Source organism: Macrotis lagotis, chromosome 8 (genome assembly GCF_037893015.1).
Source record: "Macrotis lagotis isolate mMagLag1 chromosome 8, bilby.v1.9.chrom.fasta, whole genome shotgun sequence".
Lineage (NCBI taxonomy): Eukaryota > Metazoa > Chordata > Mammalia > Peramelemorphia > Peramelidae > Macrotis > Macrotis lagotis.
Genome location: NC_133665.1, coordinates 152987309 through 153010068, shown reverse-complemented (window position 1 = coordinate 153010068; position 22760 = coordinate 152987309). Strand labels below are relative to the sequence as shown.

The 22760-nt window shown below is 35.0% G+C and overlaps 1 long non-coding RNA gene across 2 annotated transcripts in view; it reads left to right on the top strand.

The window, feature by feature from the left end:
- LOC141495000 (uncharacterized) overlaps positions 1-22760 on the top strand; it is a 297108-nt gene that overhangs the window by 117559 nt on the left and 156789 nt on the right. For both annotated transcript variants that reach the window (XR_012470620.1, XR_012470621.1), the window contains one exon: positions 12114-12150. This is a non-coding gene — a long non-coding RNA (uncharacterized LOC141495000). The remainder of the gene's footprint in view (positions 1-12113; positions 12151-22760) is intronic.

Genomic DNA, 22760 nt, shown 5'->3' with positions numbered 1-22760 from the left:
AATAAGAAGAATGTGTCTTACAATGAAATGTGTGCATTGGAAAAATAAAACAGACATGAACAGTCGGATGTGAAGAAAGGATTCATTTTCTTGCTTCAGAGATGGTTAGGAGGAACACATTAAAACTTCAAAATGGCACCTGGGATAAGTCCTTTTTTTTTCCTTCTAGTAAAATCCAAACATTTTGCCCAACATGGAAGGTCCTCTAAAATCTAACACAATCCTCCTACCCCTAACTTATGATTTATCTCATACCAACGTCTTCTGCTTCCAGTCTCAGACCTAAAGCAATATTACTCCTGGAAAACTTATTGTTCTCCCCTATCTGACTTTGTTTTTTACCTCTGAATTTCCCCCCACCCCATTTTGTATCTGCTCATCAAGATCTTTAATTATTAATTTTTAAATTTGGTCTCTTAATGTGATTTCAATAATATAGGGTTAATATTGATTCTCTTTCCACCAGTTCATTAAAACAGACAATTTAGGTGCTTAGATATTTATATGGGGGTTCTGAGAGGTTTCCTCTAAATTGTAGTTCAAAGACTATTCCAATCAAAATGTTCCCCAGCAATTCTCCCCTGATTCCTGTGGAATGACTCCCTCAGATCTCAATTATATATAGGGACAGGTAGAAGGATATATTCAAAAATGGAAAACAAAATCTATATATAAGCTTGTTTTTTAAAAAAAAAGTCTCCACTGCTTTGTTCTCATTTTGAGCACAAATGTGTTTGCCAAGGTAAAGTGTTGGAACAAGCAGATGTATAAAATATTACATTAAATTATTTTATATAATTAAATTATTCTATAATTAAAAGATATGATTGTATATTATAGATAACTGAATTGATTTCCCATCCTCTTCCCTAAACTGCTTGAACATAGAGAACATTTCCTTTCTAAATTTTGTATCTTCCAAGTGTCTGACAAAATGGTCTTTGTAAAATATACAACTAAAAATACATCTTGATTGTTTGCTTCCCCAAAAAAGGAAAAGGCATGTATTTTTTTTGTGTGTGTGTGTATGTATGTGTAAATGAGGGGGTAGGGATGGGAATATTCTAAACATCTGGAATAGCCTGAAAAAATCCTAAGATTTAGAAGACAGCAGAATGAGAGCTAGGGAACAATAATCCACTAGGGCTAGAATGGTTGTTTGCCAGAAGGTACTGAGTGTGCCTGTAAACATTATTGCCTTTGTGAAAAGAGCCAAATATTTCATTGGAAGACAGAGTACTGTATATTAGATGGACCAATTCATCATTCTCTATGAGAATGCTGGAGACAGACATGGAAAGATAACTTTGGAAAATGAAGAGTTGTACATACACACCAATATACATCTGCTTGTTCCAACACTCTACCTTGGCAAGCACATTTGCATTCAAAATGGAAACAAAGCAACGGAGACTTTATTTTTAAACCTGTTTATTTATAGATTTTTTGCTATCATCTCCATTTCTGAATATATCCTTCTACCGTCTTCTATCAAACTGAGCTTATTACAACTTATTAAAAGAAAAAAAGAGGGAAAATTTGGCATAATCAATATATCAGCAATATCTTACAGAATATACATCTCTTCATGTACATCATCTTCCCCTCAATTCTGCAAAAATAGGAGGGAAAAACATTTTCCTTAACTCATCTCCAGAGCCAAGCTAAAACATTATTTTCTCTTAAAATTTAGTTGATTTGTTTCACTTTGTTTCCATATATATCATTGTACTCATTTTATATTTTCTTTTCTTGATTCCTATCCCACTGTTCATCATCCTCTCCAGTTTCTCTGAATTTTTCATATTCATCAACTTAATAATAATATTATTAATTATATTCAATCACATTAATTGTCTAGAGTTTGGCCATTTTCTGATTGATAAAGGGACATCTATTTGGTGAACAATTTTTTACTTCCACAAAAATAGTATGGCATAGATTTTAATGACTTTCACTGAATCTGTTATGCGCTAATCTAGGCTCTAATGAATAGTAAAAAGACAAAAAGGATAGTTAAAATAACAACCAAATTAAAAGCTGAATTTGAAATCCCTGAATAATCAAACTAGGCTTTATTTGCTAGTTCTCAGGTCCTTTAAAACTCCTTGCTCTGTTCAGCAATTTAATAGATTAACCTTGTCATCTTTGTCATCATGTGAGGTTCATCTCTCAATCGGTATTTTGATTTTTGGAAACATATCCTCCAGTCTGGTAAGGAAAACTATATCTGATAAATCTATTAGTATCTGAAATCATCTCCAAGTATGGAGTTGGTATTTCTGTCCAAGTTTTGTTCCCCTCTCAGTCCTTTTTCCCTGCCTGTGGCCAACTTAAACTACAATATTAAGTGGTAATCCACTTCAAAAGAAAATTCATTCAAAGTTCTATTGGGGAACTGACAAGATATGATACAGCACCAATAGGAAAAAGCAAATTATTTTAAGTTTCTTCAGCATGAAGGAAACTGTAGATTTCCCTTTAATGGTCATTTTTCTGAAAGGAAACTTAATTTTCAGAAGTTGTTAATTAAGAGTACTTGGATATTTGCCTCTGTGGATGCCTCCCCCCCCCACACACACATACATATTGTCAGCTTTATCTCTTCTTCTCAATCACAGATTTCTCTCTCTTTTATTTTAACTTCTAGGAGAGAGTCATTCTATTTTTTTCATAAAATTAAAAGAGTAGAACTTATATGAAAAGTAGTTTAGATATTTCTCTTGTTTTGTAACTTGAAACAATGTCAAAGCCTATTTAATTTCTACTCTTCTTAATCTTATATTAATTTGTAAAAAAACTATGCTTAATGAAAAAAAAACTGAGCTATCCTCTCCCATGGTTCATCTGTATGCTTGATAATAAACTTTGTCTCAGATTTCATTGAGGACTTTAAATGCACAAAAGGATAAATTATCCATAATATTTTTTAAAATATCAAAGAAAATTATCTCTGTTTGCTTCTGTTTGTATGCCCCATGTGTTTCATTATGGAGTACTTGTTTTCAAATGCTTTAAAATAAGTTAAGAGATGAACATTTAAAGTTATCTAACCCAGCCCCATCATTTTAAAAATAAGGAAACTGAAGCAGAGAGATGTTAAGCAACTATGATGCAGGGTTTGAACTTTGGTTGTTCGGATTCAAAGGACCAAGTAGTAAATAGTACAACATATGATTTCTTAGCATCAAATATATAGGTTGATTGTGGCCCCTCACCCTCAAAGAGGGCAAAAATGGTACCTCTATGTGAAAAATCAAGTCACAATGTGACCAACAGTAGATGAATAGATCGATATTAATCTGAAATGGTCAGCCTAGGTTGGTCACAAATAGACCATGTGGACATTTGGGATAGATTCTCTAAATCTGCACATCTCATGTTTACTTTGAGTTATTTCAAGTTTGCTTTGTATGTATATCATAGTGCCTTCTTTGATGAGGGCGCTCCCTGCTTGAGTGGCCCTGTGTCTCTCATGTTGCACATGAGTGTCTCTCATGAGTGTCTCTCATGTTGCACAATCATTTCCAAAGTTCTTAAGAGAGATCTTGAGAGCATCCTTGATTTGATTTTGTTCTGACCACCATGTGAGTACCTTATCTATGTGAATTCTCCATGAAATAGTCTTTTTTTGGAAAATCTTTAATTTAGTATTTGAAACCCATGGCTGGCCAATTGGAGTTGTGCTCTCTAAATTAGAGTTTGAATGCTTGGAATTTTTGTTTGAGAAAGAACCTCAATGCTGGCACATCATCTTCAGAATCTTCCTAAGACAATTCAAATGGAAGTGATCCAGTTTCCTGACATGGTTCTGTTATACTGCTTAGGTTTCACAGGCATTCAACAAAGAGATCAGCACAATTGCTGGATCTTCAGTTTCACAGTCAGCCAAATACCTCTTCTCTCTCATACTTTCCTTTGGAGCCTCCCAAATATTGAGCCATTTCTGGCAATGTGTGTCAACCTCATTAGCCATTGTTTACATCCCTGGAAAGTATACTGTCAAGAATTTATCCACGGCATTCAAACTTCTCCATTTTCTGTAACTGATCATTTCATGTATGGATGTATGGCTAATGGAGCACCTGTGTTTTCTTGATGTTAATTGTTAGGCCAGAATTAGCATAATCAACAGAGAATTGATCCATATTTTGTTGCATCTCATCTTAAAAGGCTGCACTGAGTGTGCAAACATCTGCAAACACAAAAATAATGCACCAGCACTTCCTTTACTTTGGTCTTTGCTTCAAATACATACATACACACATTCATATATCCATCCATACATACTTAAGTGTGTATGTATGTATATATATATATATATATATACATATATATGTGTGTGCGTGTGTCTGTGTGTATAACATATTTTAAGCAAATAAATACAATGTACAGGTATTATATATCTATTTTGGAGTATGGACCAATGCCTCCTAGATAGTAAATTGGAAGGAACCAAAAATGTCTCCTTTATTTTACAGATGATGGAACTAAGGCCCAAAAATCTATGTGGATTCTGTCCTTCAGGATAATCTCATAGAGAACATATGATATGCACACAAGTAAATACAATAAAGAGCAAAATAATTGTTCGAGAAGAGATTCAAGGAAAACATGTTGGCAGGTGAACTAGGAGGAGGAATCGAGTTCTGGGCAAGCTTTGAAAAGTCCATACCCTGAATGTTATTGTCTACTAGAACTTTTAAAACTCTCCCATATGACGTGTGGATTGTCTTCCCTCAAAATGTAAATACACTGCCATAATTAAAAAAAATTCTGATATTAAATTTAAATGTATAAATTGTAAATCAAATGATCCCTCCTGAGAAGAAAATCCTGATTATTCTTTGGAGAACTCTCACTTTTTGTGGTGAATTCTCATTACTCCCACCCAGAGAAAGTAATCATTCTATGGAAACCAATATGTTGTTCAAGACAATGTTATAGCATGGTCTTGAGAAATATCCTAGCAGTGGGTAATGAGGGTTCACTCTTCCACATTTCTGTGCCACTCCATGATTCTGCTATCTTTGGGGGCACTGTTTCTTGAAGTTGATTTGGATTCCCAGAAAATACCATATAGATTTATACTTCTACCAGTTTCTATAACATTGTACTCTTTTTACTTTTTTTTTTCCTGACCCCTAAAACTCTGACTTCTTGATGATCAGCTTTGCTTTTCTGTTCTTTAAAGATCAGATGTGACTCCAGGAATTTTTTTCTGGCTGCTGCCCATCCTTGGAATACTCCTCTTTCTCTGCCCCAACTATTGAGCTTCCTGAGCTCCATTAATGTCCAACTAGAATCCCACTTTTTACAAGAAACCTTCTAACTCCTCTTAACTTTAGTAGTCCCTTCTTAATTATTTCAGATATTCTTTATAGCTTTCTCTGTATATAATTGTTTGCATTCTGTCTCCTCCATTAAACTGTATGCCCTTCTAGGGCAGAGGTTCTCTTTTGCCTCTTTTTGGATTCCACAATACTTAGCATAATGACTACCAATAAATGTTTATTTATTGGCTGATAGGTAACAGTTGCATCCCTGCAGATGATGCCTCTCTCCTCTGCTTTCTTTTGCTCTTCAATCTCTGTCTTTAGTTTGACTCCCCTCCAACTGATGACAGTCATACTATTTCCAAATGGACCAACTCACTAAACAGGTTTCTATTTGGCAGGATTTTGCGTTTGCTTGGTCGGTTATTTTTACATATAAATTGTACATGCATGCCGTTGTTATTCTTGTACCTTAACTTGTACATGGCCTTCACAGTTCTTTAACTCTATTGGTGAAGGTAAAATACGCATGGGGATTCTGTAATATCATAGATATAGATAAAAATGAAGTCTTCCAAATGAGTGGTTTGGAATAGATGACTTCTAAGGATCTTTATAGCTCTAGAATTCTAATCCCATGTTCCCACAGAATCATAGACCATAATATTTGAAGAGGGATTATCCCCTTTATAACATTATGCATGAAGATCTCAAGATCTATGTCCTAAGACAGCTTGTTGCATTTTTAGTCACAATTACTGAGGTTTTTTCATTGCCTAAGACTACTTTTCCACAGTTTTTGATCACTGATCCTAGTTTTGTCCTCTGTGTTGAAGGGAGACAAGTTTTATCTATCTTCTATGCTTCAGTCATTCTTAGTTTAAATGAATGCTTGTGTGGCTTAACCTACCCTCTACCCTGACATACAATCCTTTAAAAAAAACTCATTAGGTCTCACACAATTTAGGATAGAACTAAAGCCTGACCCAAATAGGGCATAACAGTTCTATTATGTAGCTTGATCTGGACTTTATTCTGATACCATTTCAACAGCTGTTTTGGGGGAGTTCACTTATATATAGCCAATTAGCCCAGTTCAATTCATAAACTAATATGCGAAGACTTCCCTCAGAGGAGGAGTATACGAAAATAATTTGTTCTAAAGACCATGAAGCAGGTGCTGTGGAATATTTAGAGCTTGGTCAGACATTGAGGATGCCAAGCTCATCCAAGGCATCCTGGGTCATAACTAATTGTCTTGACTTTTGTTTTGCCATTGGACTGGTGACTTTGGAAAAGAGAATGAGGATTGACTTTATGGGACTCTGCTTCACTTTAATCTAATGCAAGAACATAATTAGAATCATCCCATGCAGTCATTGGTCATATCCTAAAATGAGGACAATCAATAATTTTCCATTCCTACACTGTTATTTTATTTATGTCTTTGTTTTTAAATTTTTTTGCTTGTAAGCAATAGATTATTGGGTTTTATTTTCTTATTCAATTTGTTATTCTTTTTGTCATTTTGTTGGGTTATGTAATTCATTCACATTTAAAGTCAAATTTATATTTTCTTCTTTGTCTCATATTTTTTCTTCCTTCTATAAATATGGTACTCTGTCTCTTCCATTACTCTAGCTTAATCTTTAAAAGATGGCTTTATTCCCATTAATTTTTTTTTGCCAAAATCCCAATTTCCATCTCTATTTGTTGTACCCCTTCCCTTTTGGAATTTTTTCTTTTTTTTCCTTTCCTACTTTTATATGGTTATTTTATTCTTCCTCTTTTTTCCTCTGTCAGTGAAGTATAGGCTGCTTTTTCTCCTTTTCTTACACAAGTTCCAGTCTTTTTTTTAACTTTTTCATATTGTAACCCCTTTTCAAAAATTATTTCTCTTTTAGTTTCTATTTTTCATTTCTCTCCTTTCTATATATCTTTCCTTTCGTCCCTCCTTCCCTCCTTCCTTCATTCTTCCTTCCTTCCTTTCATAGAGGACTAAAGTATCATGTTAGGTTTGTTGTCTGATTATTTGGCATTATTTTGATAATAGTGATGACTTTTGCAAAGAAGGAAGGCTCCTAAAAATTCAAGATTTTCTAAGTTAATAACTATCTTCACATCCTCCTTAATTTCTTTGGGAAACTAAGTTTCTTTTAAATAATTTAAGTCAAATTTTAAGATTTTATGTCTATGGTTATTTTAGTTTATTAAAGTATAACAATTATTCTAGGCTTTTGAAAAATTTCTGTCTGCCAAGTCTACAATTCAACATGTTATCCATAAATCTTTACTCAGTAGCACTCCCAATTGTCTCAGCAGCACTAGATTACCATCAGACCCCTCCCTCACAGGGAGACCCAAGTAATTCCTTCTCCCTGAAATGTGCTCCTTCATCATTTCAATCTTTCTGAATTCCCATCTTTCAAACTTAGGTCATTTGGTACTTTCTTTTTTTCACAAAGCCATTTCTTGTTTGCTTCCCCCCATTGCTAATGTTCTTATCTTCTTCACTCTGTATTATATATGTATGCATTGTATCTTCCTCAGCAAAATATACACCTGTGAAGGAAAGGTTCTCTTTAGTTTTGCCTTCGTTGCCTCAGCACTTATCATAGTGTCTGGCATTTAAATACTGATTAATTGATGTTGTTTGTCCTTCATTCTCTAAGACCATCTCAGGGAGGTGATGTCATGAAAAGCACATGAATTGGATTGGAGTGGAGGGGGAAAGCTGTGCTAAATCACGAGACTCATTTTCTCTTCCAGAGTCAACTGGGTCCAGTAGTCAGATATGAATCAGGATGTCTGGAGATGGTTATGGGTGCCAGGCAATGGGGGTTAAGTGACTTGCCCAGGGTCACACAGCAAGTAAGAGTCAAATGTCTGAGGCCAAATTCAAAAGGCTACTGCTCTATTCACTGTGTCACCAAGCTACCCCAATTACTAAATTACTTTCTGATGAATTAAAGCATAGGCTTGAGGCTATTCTCTGCTCAGGTCATTGGGGGAAATCCCTCTTCCTTCTTTTTGTCAGAGAATCTATGGCATATTCTCACTAGAATGAGGAGTGATTCTGACTTCAGCTGGGTTAATCCTGCTGACTATAAGTGTTCTTCCTTTCTAGTTGGGTATACTAAACCGTGTTTGACATTGATGTTTACCCTTCATAATCAAAGATGACCATGTGGTAATATACATGATGACATGCCTCTCACATTATATTTATTATAGTAGGGACAGTGCTGTGCAAAGACATTCTTCTCACTTGGTTTTACCAGAGCCATTTCACCCCATGACTTGATGTTAAAGGAAACAGGATTTTTGGTGGTGCAAGAGTCTTTGGCACTTAATTATGATCTTTTCCCTCAAGGATCAGAGGTGAAGAACTCTAGCAACATGCCAGTATGAGATATCTGGCAACCAAAATGGTGATTCCCAACCAAGGCCATGAGGTGAGGGGGCAGAAGGTGAGGCAGAGCTGAACCTCACCTGTGTTTGCATCAAGCTCACCCAGGTAAATGTGCTCAACCCTTTGCAATCACAGGTGAGGCTCAGCCCTGCCTCCCCTGCCAGCCCCTCACTTTACCCAGGTGAATGTGCTCAACCCTTTGCAATCACAGGTGAGGCTCAGCCCTGCCTCCCCTGCCAGCCCCTCACTTTACCCAGGTGAATGTGCTCAGCCCTTTGCAATCACAGGTGAGGCTCAGCCCTGCCTCCCCTGCCAGCCCCTCACTTTACCCAGGTGAATGTGCTCAGCCCTTTGCAATCACAGGTGAGGCTCAGCAATGCCTCCCCTGCCAGCCCCTCACTTTACCCAGGTGAATGTGCTCAACCCTTTGCAATCACAGGTGAGGCTCAGCCCTGCCTCCCCTGCCAGCCCCTCACTTTACCCAGGTGAATGTACTCAGCCCTTTGCAATCACAGGTGAGGCTCAGCCCTGCCTCCCCTGCCAGCCCCTCACTTTACCCAGGTGAATGTGCTCAGCCCTTTGCAATCACAGGTGAGGCTCAGCCCTGCCTCCCCTGCCAGCCCCTCACCTCACATTCCTGCTTTGGAGGCACCAAAACATTTCAGCAAATTCAGTGTGGGTTAACACGGCTCATGCAAAGCTGTCTCTCTCTGAAATTGGCCTCAGGATGGTGTTCCCTCCGACCTGTAAGCGTGCTGTAGGACAGTGGCTGCTTGCCACTCCTAGGTCTCTTGCTGGGCTCTGTAAAGGCCTCCTCAGAGCTTGAGCTCCCAGGTTGTTGCTGGAACCGTGCAGAAGCTTGCCAAGGTGTGGGCCCCTCTATGGGGAAAAGAGAATTCCCTCTCGGCTTCCGTCTGCACCTCTCGCGATTCAGGGATCTGACCCCAACTTCCTTTCGAGAGGCCGAGGGCAAAGGAGGTCATCTCCCCTCCCTTTGGAATGGCACCTGCCTCTCCCTCAGGACCAGCTGAGCCAGGTTCCACCGTTGTTGTCAGGGGCAGAGCTCACGTTGTGCCCCTGGTTCGATCCCCATCATCTCCACCAGGTGTGCTGGCTGCAGGAGACAAACACAGCCAAGGCTCTCTGTGGGATAAGAGCCCTTGAATTGGGTCAGATTCAATAAAGTAAGGGCCTCTAAGAGTGACTTTGGGACAGGCTGTTTACCAAGGGCTGGGAATTCAATTCTAAGCAAGAAAAGAAAGATAGTCTTTGCCCTCAAGGAGATTATAGTCTAATTCTCCTTGTTTTTAAAAGGGAACTTAACACACAAAAGGAAACTGAAAAATTGAGGTGGAGGAAAAAAGTACAGCAAAGGGGGAAAAGCAAGCCAGGAACTGAGGGGCTTTTGCATTTAGAAAATATATGATTATAACAATTTGCTCTGAATTCATCCGAATTTTAAAGTGGATTTTTATTTCAGATATCCTAACATCTACATATACTTGAAAAATAATTTATATATATATGCATATATAGACATACACACACGTATGTATATATGTATGTTAAGCAGTCTATGGAAGATGTGTTTCCTTAGTTATTTCCTTGAGTCATACTGCAGATTTTGTTAGAACCAATTCCAATCAAAAATGCCATGCTGAGTGTGTATATTAATTCAGGGACCCCTTGGAATAACTTTATCATATTCTTCCCCTGGGTCACCAAATTCTAGCAGGTGGGTGACCTATTGCCAGATTTTTCACAACCCAGCTAAGAATATTTTGGTTTCTTTGTTTACATTTTAAATAAAGTTTAATTGGATTTGGAAATGAAAAACATTCTTAAATCCCAGACTATAAGAAAAAAAAAAACTAATTAGGGTGGATATGGCAATTGAATATTATTTAATTAAGGTAAAGAATGGAATGCAAGATCCTTACTTTTATTTTGGAAGGGAGGGTCTTATACTATCTAAATTATTCAAAATTCATTCAAAATATTTATAACAGTATTGTGAAAGAGATAGTTGTAGAAAGATCTATTTTGATGATGTTTGCATTTTATATATGCTGTTGATTTACTTAATTAGCTTCTAACTTTACATTTTCCATTTAGATTCTAGTTTATATTTTTAAAAATTTTTTCAGATCTCTTTTATATCTCCCATCTAAGAATGTGCCAGTGCTCCCAAAGAGATAATGGAAAAGGGGTTGTTAGGCATTGAGTTTCCTTAGTCTGTGATAAGGAATGAATGATAATTGGAGTCGCTCTGTATTATGCCTTTCTCCTAATATGCTTATAAAATTTACTTTTTTAATTTCACACAAGGCAGGGCTTTAGTTTTTGCCCATAAAATCCAAATAGTTCATTTTCCTTATTTGCAGATATTACAGTTTTAGTGCCTGTTGTTTATCCTAGAATTTTTCTTTTATAAAGGAACTCATTTAGGCCTATATCTTTTGAAATCTACTCCATTCAACTTAATAAATATTTAGTGTCTTACTTGATGGTGGGCATAGGTATGGATAAATGTGTTTGTAACTTGATCTCTAAAGTACAAAGAGTTGGCGATTACTTATGATTTTATGATAGTTGAGCGTTTAGAGCTTCTTTTAGAAGATCACTTGATATTTCATTTCCAAATCCATAGCTTAGCAATTTCATCTTGCTCTTCTTGGGGTTTGTCGATGCTGCTGCTGCCCACCTCCCCACCATACTCACACATACCTTTTTTTTGAACAGACATCAAGGTTTAGAAGAGATGAGAAATAAGTCAAATATGCATGTCTGAGTAACAATGCACTCCTCTCATAAACAAACTTAAAAACAAATCAAATATGGCACTTGCTTCTTCACTCAACTATTCTCCTATGGAGGTGATAAATGACTCAGTTCTTCTGACATTTGGAGCAGAATGCTTAGAAGTTAACTTAATGTTTGTGTCTCTATTCAGAGTGATGTTTCTTATAGAAAATTTATAAAGCTGTCTCCTCCTTTTTCTTGCTGTGGTCTGAAACCTCCCCACTCACACAGATGCATCATCTATTCTAACTTCAGGGGCTAAGATTTGACTATATCTTTCCCAGTTCTAATCTACTGTGATTCTGAACTTTTCTTGGCTTTGTCCTGTTCTCTGTCTTGGCCAATGGATGCATCATTGCCTTAACTCTCTCTGCAGGAAACAAAATGTTACTTTAATAAAGTATATTTGTTTTTAGTATCATTGGCCTGGCAAATACTAAGCTGCAAATTTCCAAGTTTTAAAATGACTGGAACAGACAGGAGCAATCTGTTATTGTACAATATTTAGATAGGCCCTGGACAAATCCATGTTCATTCTGGTAATTTATATATAACTTAACACTTTGATTTAAACAAAATTCTAATCTCTGTGAACAATATTGAAAAAAATCTTTTATTTGCAGGTAATGTACAGCTGAACTACAGATCTCTTCAGAGAAGGTAAATTTTTAAAAATGTTATTTTAAATAAAATTTGCACTAATGTAAAATATTTACATGATATGTCTTAAAATGTGGATATTATTTTTTGTTAGTGTTTTATGAAATCAATTTTATATCTCTTAGAACTCAACATTCTAGGAGTTGTAGAAATAATATAGATACAAGCATGTTTATACTTGAGAATAATGTCAATTAAACAATAATTTCAACCTGAAAATAATGTTATTTCTCATTTTGGGAGTTGTGGAAGTCTGGACCTATGATTTGATCTGTCTGGTACATTCCTGATGTGGCAGTTAACAACACTGACAAAATTGTGCAATTTATCTGTAATTTATATTATTAAAGAGTTGATCAGGGCAATGAAAAGGGAAGTAATTTGGCTTCTACTTAGAATGGGGTGGAGGAAATGTAGATATCTAGTTATCAGGATTCTAAAACTCCTTAAAATATTTTGCCATCCTTTCTCTAATTTCTATCGTAAAGGACTGTGGGTTTTTTTTTTGAAGCATAAAACTCATTTTGAAAACACAATTTTATTTATAAAAAAGAAATCATTATCCTGTTGATATCTTGATGTTTATAATACAAAAATAAATGTAAATCATTTTTCCACATGTGGAATGGTGTTATTATGTTGAAGTTTAGAGGTCATCTAAATCCACCTTCTTCGTTTTATAAATAAAGGTACTGAAGCTAGAAAAATTTAAGTAATTTCCCTATGCTTACAGAAAAAATATCAAATGGCAGAGATATATTTTGAACTAAGGCCCCTGATTGTAATGCCTCTTTGTTCTTTCCATGATACTATCTGTGCTTCTTCTCTAGATATAGGAGGTAGAATGTATAAGACTTTACCTTTAAAATAGTTGATTTTATTTCTTTTGACTTTTTGGTTATTTTCTTATTTGTGAAAGCAGATCTTCCTTCAATATGTATTTTATACCCTAATAGCCCTTGCAAAAATTATTTTATTTCTTATTTGTGAATAAACCTAATGATTAATTGCATACCTTATTAGATAATTACTGAATGTTAAATCTTTCATCATTATTCCAAATTTCTATGGATCAATATGAACCATTCTATATGTTTTGAAAGTAAAATGAGGTTTATTTATCTTCATTTTCGTGTATTTGATGAATTTTCCCAATAGTAAAATATTTTTTATTTTGCTTGTTAAGACTTCCAAAGTCTACGACACAGTAATAATGAAGAAATTTGTCTTAGTCATAACCAGTTGTGAATACTCATATGGAATTACAGAATGTGGCTTAAAAGAATACTTCACAAATTAAAGATTATTTAACATACTATGAGAGAATAATCCATGTAAAATTTTGTAATATATAGCAAAATGAAATAAAATTCAGTGAACATAACTAATTATATCAATAATTTAATATAATATAAATATCTATTGTACATTGTATTACATATTATATATTTATTATGTATGTTTTAGTGCCTATTCATCACTTGCTATCTTTATCACTTTCATCTATCTGTCTAATTTTCCTCTATCATTTGTCTGCCTCTGTTTCTCTCTTTCTCTGCCATTTATGTCACTGGCTTTTTCCATGTCCACTCTCTCTGTCCTTTGTTGTCTCCATGTCTGTGTTTCTGTCAGTCTCCTTCAGAATTCATTTTAAATGTGAATTCATTATTCCATTAAGAAAAAGATAAGCATAGAACTCTGAACTGTTGAGAAACTGGATTCTTCCTCTAACTTCTAATTATGTAAGGTCCCAGAATCTTCAAATTAGATGAGACCACAGAGATGATATCATATCATTTTTGCTTTAATAAGAATCTCCCCTTCATGCTTCCCATGCAGCAGTCACTTGATGACCTCTGCAGGGAAAGGGAATGCAAAGAGCTTTCAATGAATGGGATGAGGGCTGTTTCCAAACACTCTTAAATTTCTTTAATTATAAGTAAGATTATTCTTAGACTCAGAAAGCTATTCCTCTTTGTATTTTTTTTGGTTCATTGCTCCATATTCTACTTTCTTTGGCCAAGATGACTGAATAGAATGCATATTTTCCTTAGGAACCCACCATAAACAACTTCATAAATAGTTATTTCTTTAGTTCTTCTCTAGCATTGATGTTGCCATTTCCTTCTAATTCTTAACACAAAATGGCTTTTACTCCCTTCCCTATTATGGACTCTTTCTATCTCTCTTAGACATTCTCCCTTTCTTAATTGACTCAAACTGGTTTGACCAGGACAGACAATCAAATTCCTTGACATTATAACTAAGGTAGAGTTATCATTTGGGACTGCCTTGTTACATTGTGGATTCATATGGATTTGTGTTTTATTGGAACCCTCAGATCTTTTACACATGAAATTAATTTTAACTTTGTCTCCCATGTTATGTTTATGAACTTGAATGCTCTAAGCTCATGAAAAGAGTCCTCTTTAAGTTGATCTTATTAGATTTGGCCTAAAGTTTTAAGCCTGTTCAGATTCTTTTGATGCTAAATTGTTTATCATATATGTTAGCCAGTTCTCTCTGGTAAGTGTCAACTGAATATATGATAAGCATTCATTTTGCCTCTATCCAAATCAAGGATGAAAATTATCAAATGGTACAGTTCAAGTTTAGAGGTCTGAGTCTTCATAACCCCATAAGGAATTTTCTTGGCAAATATACTGGAGTGGTTTGCCATTTCCTTCTTTAGTGGTTTAAGGCAAGTAGAGGTTAAATGACTTGCTGAGATCATTCAATTAAACAATGTATGAGATCAAATTTGAACTCAGGTTTTTCTAAGTCAAGTTACTCTATTGACTGGGCCATTTGGTTGCCTCTCAAATGGTATAGGACCAAGGGAAAATTCCTGTCAAAATCCTCCAGAAAAATAACTTTTTTGGATCTCAGTTTGCTCATTTGTATGTTGGGGGGAAACAAGATGAACTATGTTTCAATTCTACAATTATATGACTCTAAAACTCATGAAGAGAAAATATTGAGCTATGAAACTGTTAATGATCCCATTATTTCCCTACTATCATTTGGGAAGATGTCAATCATTAAGTATTTACTAATATCACCAATAATGGTAATCCTTGTCATAGATGTTAATGGGGAGAGAGAAGGAGTAAATTGGAGATAGGGATGACTTTTTTTTCCCCATAGTGATTAAAATGATTTTTATTAAGATATCTTAACAAATGGCACACTTCTCTCATGGTGGGAGAAGGGGTAGGGAAATCCCAAAATACAAGCTCTTTTATGCACTTTGAAAGACTTTCTTCCTGCCCCTTCATGCCAACCATAGGCTGGGGTCACAAATCTAATTGATACATTGGTCCGTGCTCCTTATACTAATGAGCAAGAACAGATAGATCTCTTTGAGCATGTGCAAAGGAGAAGGTCAAGACTAGGTTACTCTTGACCAATTAAGGACTAGCAGTTTCTTGTTTTTGGAATGGGATTAGGAGAACTATTTGGGTTTTGTGATTGACTTAGGCCCTTCCCCCTTTGTAACAGATTTCAAAGGGACCCCCTCCACCCTGTGAAGACCAACAACAGCCTTCATTTCTCACAATGCCCCCCTTTTCTTTTAAATAATTACTTGGTTTTCACACTTCACCAGCAATGTCTTCCCCAAACCAGTTCACAATTCTCATCCTCAACCATTGACTTTTTCTATCGATATCTTTACCTCTTCATTATTAGAACCACACACCAGTCCTAATTTTCTGAAAGAATTTTGCACTATTTTAGTTATTAACTGGATCATACACAGGAGACACACACACAGCTAATAGGATTATCCCACATAGGGGCCAATAGTAAGATACCTAGGAACTGTTTCCACCATCAACCAGGAAACCCATTCATGCAAGAGGTACTAAAGGGGCTTGTCCAGGTTTGGACTGGCACATGTGCCAACTATCTGATATCCCTGTTTATTTCCTTTACCACCTTCCCATTGTCATCTATCTTTAGACAACAATTTTTTTTTGCAAAGGCAAACAGGGTTAAGTGGCTTGCCCAAGGCCACACAGCTAGGTAATTATTAAGGGTCTGAGGCAGGACTTGAACTCAGGTTCTCCTGACTCCAGGGCCGGTGCTTTATCCACTATGCCACCCAGCTGCCCCTTTAGACAACAATTTGATAAGTTCAGTTTACCACAGACTCCTCCTCCTTCAGTCAAAATTGTAGTCTGATATCAATCTATGTTGAATAATCACCTCTTTTGTTAGTAAGGCTTGATCAGTCAGTAAATCCAAGGCATTAGCTGTGTGATTGGTAATTTTTCCACTACAGCTTGGAGTCTTATTAGTCTATTCAGGATATAATCTGGGGTTCCATAGGCCCAACTCCCATCCAGTGCCCAGGTAGTAGGCGGCCCTTAAGTCTCCATAACAACTCCCTGACCAATTCTTTGGACAACTGGGTGTAGGCAGCGGTCCTACAAATCCAATAATGTCCATCTAGTGTCAGGTGATCTTCTAGGAATATAGTTTCCAACAAATGGATAATACTATTCCTCTTTACTTCCAAGGGGCCCTCTTAAATATGCCATATAATCATCATGACAATAGATACATTTCCAAAGTTGATGTACCTCCTTCCACTGCACAATGTCTTTAGAAAGGTCTTCCTGGCTCCAAAATCCAAACTAAATTCCTGATTTTTGTGCCATTGGATCAACTCCAAGAATAGCTTATATATCAAGTAATGTTCCTTAAATTATTTTTCTTGCAAATGGCCATTTCAGCACTTTCCTTGCAAGTCCCATACTAACTCATAATCAGTTTCCCTTAACACATACCCCAGTTTCTGCATCTTTACAAGGGATCCAGGTACCATCATTAATCTCACATGAGTCTGAGGCCACCTATCTCTAAACTGCATAGTCCAAAATATATGTACCCTGCTTCTGGACACGTGCAGACATTTGCTACTCCTCAGGCAAATATTCTGACCAGACTGGTGTAAACAATATACACCCTGAACTGACTCAGTCATATGCCATCAGTGTCTCTCTCCTTTGGATCAGAATCTGTGCCACAGTGCACCTCTGACCGGGGACTGAGAATCTAGGCCAGACCCAGGGGTACTGTCACCCAAGGCCAATTCTCAAACTGCTGTGAACTATCACAAGTCCAACAGTTAGCCAGACCAAAAGACTGGGCATTGACTTCTGCCAACTAGAATCTCCTCTAGGGGAGACTTCTTGAACAGATTGAATCTACTTAATTTATCTTCAAAGATACCATGAGGGGGGAGGCTAGGTGGCACAATGGATAGAGCACCGGCCCTGGAGTCAGGAGAACCTGAGTTCATGTCCTGCCTCAGACCCTTAATAATTACCTAGCTGTGTGGCCTTGGACAAGCCACTTAACCCCATTGCCTTGCAAAGCAAAAACAAAAAACACCATGAGGGAAGGTCAGAGGAGGGCTGTTTTCTCCCTTTCACACCCTCTCTTACTTCTTCCTGGGGCAAAAAGAATAAGGGTGAATAAATCATGTTGAAGAACAAGGAGAAATGCCTTAAAATCTACTTTGACTTAAGATTACTTTTGATATTTTCATTTGTGTAGGTTATAGATGGAAAAAGCATTAAAATATTTTTGATGATTTTTTCTAGACATAAATAATTCAGTTATTACTCTAGAGCTGTTTAGGTAAAACTATACTATCTAGAACTCAAATTTTCATGTCTCTTTGAAATTAAATAAAAATTAAGCAAAATGAATTATTTTAAAATAATAAGTTTTGATGGAATTTATTCTTCCCTATAACAAGTTACATTTTCCAGTTTCTGTTTATAGTCTGTGGTCAGATTTTCATCAGAGACATGTCAATTTCCTGTTGTCTTGAAAAATGACTGGAAAAAGGAGACGGATCTATAATTCTCACCTGATTTATTTATGTGATGGGTCTTCTTTCAGAAACTTGTTTGTGGTACCATGGCTTCTATTTTTATATATTCATCATTTTCATACACATAAAAGTTTACATTGGTGTTTTAAAGAAAAATAAGTCCACAAATCTGGATGATTTATATGAGCATAATTATGGTCATTAAAGCTTACCAAGACACTTGCTACATTAAAAGAAAAAGGAAGGGGAAAAGAAAACTGACAATGACCAGCCACAATTAAGATTACTAGAATTTAGAAAATAGGTTATTTTAACATATGTAAATCAAATGTGAATAAATATCCAATACATTTCATGCTCCTTCCTTTGGAATATTTTTTCCTTAGATTTTATGAGACAAATCACAGGCATTATGGTTGGAAATCAATTTCATTGTTTTCTTTGCAATCTCTATATAACTGTTGAATATTTTCAGTACATTTTAATGAGTAATGAAGTACATGCTTGATTATATGCCATTAGTAAAATATCTTTTTATGGCAAGGATTCTTTTCAGTACTATCTTCAGATTGGCAGTGTAGTAAGCAATGAGTTGTCTTAATTTCTGTTTTTTCTATTTTTCTTTTTCCCACAAAAATCTAAATAAGTAAATGGTTTTTTAAAGGGAAATGTTTTTAAAATAAACAATTAGAAAAATTCAGAGTCTTTTTTATGTTACTTCTAGAGAACATTAGAGAATATAAATAAATATTTAGGTATACTTTTTAGATTTCAAGACCAATGTAGTCCTAATTACAGATGCAATAATTGCTATATATATATATATATGTATATATATATATATATATATATATATATATATATGTATATATATATATATATATATACACAGACACACACACACACACACACACAGACATATATGGTTTTCTTTATATGTCTGCTTTTTTTCTTTCATTTGATTATCCAACTTATTGGCAATTCATTTTAATGGTTGCGCCATGCACTCTCACATTTTTTACAAGTTGAATTCATGTAATTATTAAGATGTTAACTGCTCAGTCCTGTTTCTTTTTGCCAAATCAGTGACCCAATTTCTCCAAAATTATATTGGAATTGTATTTAAATGTAGTAATCTCATCTTATTTTTCTCTCATTTAAAAAAAATGAATCTTGTTCATCTCATTTGCAGGGTTTGGCACAGTTCCGAGTATACAGAAGGCACTTGATAAATGTTGATTGATTCATTGATCTTTTCCTAATCTTTTCCAAAGAAATCAAAGCAAAGGCAGAATGTTGTTCATAACAACAAAATGTTATAAAATGTCATAACAACAGAATGTCATAAAGCAGAATGTTAGTTATTTAAGTAATGTTTTTCTCAAAAAAAAATCAGAATTTTCTCATGGAAGTCCACTTTAAAAAATCACTTTTGTCATTATCTCTCTTTGTTGTTCTAAGATCACCTTTTTCCCAATGGCCTCTCCACATGCTTTATAAACTTAACAGAATAGCAATGTTATACTTACTGAACTGGAAACTTTCTGTTATGATCACTCAGGCTTATGGAAATTAGAATTCTTTTTTTTCCTTTCAATAAGTCATCATGGTCAATGTGCAAAGTCACCGCCAAAGAATAATTTTGTTATAAGAAAGGGGGAAGGGAAGTAACTAGGATATACTTTATTAAAAATCATATTTTATTACTGTCTTTTTCTAAAGCCTCTTCGTCATTTCTAAGGAGAAATTCTTCCACATACTTATTTAGATTCTCTTGTAGCAATAACAGTAACAACAAGAGCAGGTAGCTAAAACACCCAGAGAAATAACTGATGGCAATGATAATAATAGTGATCAATATTCTATATAGTACTAGTTATGTGACCAGAATTATAAATTCTTTACAAATGTAGTCTCATTTAATCCTCACAATAATGACAAGAATTAGGTGGTGATATTATCTCCATTTTACATTTGAGGAAACTCCAGCAAAATTTAATAATCATAGCTGGAAGGAGCTCTGGAACATAGAACATTTGTTATTGTGACTGGAAGGGCCTCAGAAAATATTTGGGGTGCAATTAAAGGTAGTAAGCATTTTCATAATGCCTACTATGTCCCAGGCACTCTTTTTAAAGCATTACAATTATTATCTCATTTGATCCACAGAGGTAGGTGGTAATACTATTCCATTTTACAAATAAGGAAATTAAGGCAACTAAAGTTATGTGATTTGCCTAGGATCATATAGCTATAAGGTATCTGTGGTTGGATTTGAACTTAGGTGTTCCTGACTCCAGGTCTAGCTCTCTATACACTTTATCACATAATTGTTCCATATGAAAATATTTTATTCTATTAATATCCCACCTCTCAGATGTAAGGGAACATAAGGAGAGTAGCTTTTTTATTGTTTGTTCCCCGGGACTAATATCCATTTTCCAGAAAGTTTTCATTTTCATTATTTCACTGTCATTTAGCTCTGCTTATTTGACTCTACACTGGTTTATGAAAAATCTTTTTATGTTTCTCTGAATTCTGCACAATCTCAGTTTCTCACTATACCATGGTATTCTATTAAATTCATGTGCCTTTACTTTTAGTCACACAACTTATGGATAATCATTTTGTTTTTAGTTGTGAATAGTGAGGATTTTTTTTTTAACTTTTAATTTCTTTTTTAATGTTTTTGATACAAGTTCTGTCTTAGGCTTTTAGCTTTGTCTTCTGTGGAAGAGGATATGATCAGTAGTGGTCATTGGCTCAAATAAAGGGACAATATAGGGCCATTTCCTGAACAATTCCAAACTGATATCCAGAGTTGTTCAGTCATTTTTCATTTGTGTCTGACTCTTCTTAACCCTGTTGAAGCTTTCTTGGCAAAGATCCTAAAGCGGTTTGCTATTTCTTTATCCCATTTAAAAGATAAGGAACTAAGGAAAGCAAAGTGCCTTATTCACCATCACAGCTCTACTGTATGAAACTGGATTTGAACTCAGAAAGATGAGTTCTCTTGATTCCTATTTACTCTGTCACTTAGCTGCCCTGATATCTGGACTGTCTGGGTCTATTGTTAGCTTTAACTTCCATTTCTCTGTGTGCTTATCTTCACAAATTCCCTGTCTGTTAGATTTTTGTTGTCATTTTTTTTCCTATTGTTTGGATGTAAGGTAAACCTCAGAATTGTTTTAATTTGCATTACTCATACAAGCAACAATTTGCAGCATCTCTTCAAATGGTAACATCGGTTACTATTTTTCTTTTGAAAATTTGTCATATTCTTTTGCTAATGTATCTACTAGAGAATAGATCTTGATACTGTGTATTTGTCCTGATAATCCCTTCATTTTTTGAATATCAAACTTCCATTGGGATAGCTTCTTACATTTCTTTGCAGGAGGTATTTGAAACTTGGTCTTCCAAATCCCAATATGACAGACTGCATTTAATGGAGATGACTTATTTGATTAAAAACATATAAAATATTATTTTAAAAAAATAGATTTTATTTGGACTTCTTAATTTGTCAAACTCTTCCCTAATCCAAAGTACTTTCCCTTTTCCCTGGGGGAAAAAAGACTGCAAAGTTTAATAAGAATACAACCTGTTGGGCAAGATAATATGCCCATTGTGACTGAACAAATTATGACACATGAAACTATTGTTCAGTAAGGATGGATGAACATGAAAAATTTAAAAAAACATTGGAAGACATAAATATTGCAGAGAGAAAATCAGAGACACACAAAATCATGTAAAATCAACATGAATAGGCATCAAATACCAAGTCAAATTGGTTAATATTAGATTTGGAAAGCAAAATTAAAAGATTAGACTCTCTTGTCTCTTTAAAGTAAACACATTAATAATTGTTGATATTTTGTGAGGTATTATGTATTTTTATTATTTTATTTTTCCAATGACATGCAAAGAGAATCATTTTGGAAATAAGTCTTTTTTTCTCTAATATTTCCTCAGTATGGAATATATGCATTTATGGATGAGAGGTCCATCATCACTTACTGAGAAAGAATACACTTGAAAATAAAACCTTTTGAGCATTAATATGGAGCTGAATCAATCATTCCACTTTCTCATTGTTACAGTGTACATACATATCCTCATTCTATGTCCTTTTATGAGAATTAGAAATTAATCAAAACAATGAGGCAAATTTCTATACTAGATGCTGGGGATAGAAGAAAAAAAGAAACATCCTTATCTTCATGGCATTTATATTTTATTAGAGAATGCAATTTATACAAAGTGACTTTGGATAAGTAACTTATATAGACAAGTAGCACCCTCCCTTTCAGTATCTCTATAAGTTATGGAGATTTGATAGAATTATATAACCTCTGAGAAATGGCATAGACAATCATACATATGTCAGAGGCATGACATGAGTACAGTCCTTCCAGATTCCTACCTAGTTCTCTATCCATTGTGCTATGGTTTGGGATACCTTTCTTTAGACTGGATAAAAAAAAATGTATTACTGGTAATATGGATTGCCTTGAAGGTCATTTCTGTTGTTATGACATGATAATAGAGCTTCCCAGTGGATAACATTTTATGATATGGTTCATTATGACTTTTCATCAATTTCAACCTCCTTTAAGGAATATATTCATCCAAGCATGCTAAGGAAAGTGGTTATGGAAATGCAATCCTTTATGTTTTTCCCCTTCATTCAATGTACATGTTCTAGTCCTATCACCATTTAAATTAAAACAATGGAAATACACACATTTGCTATTCC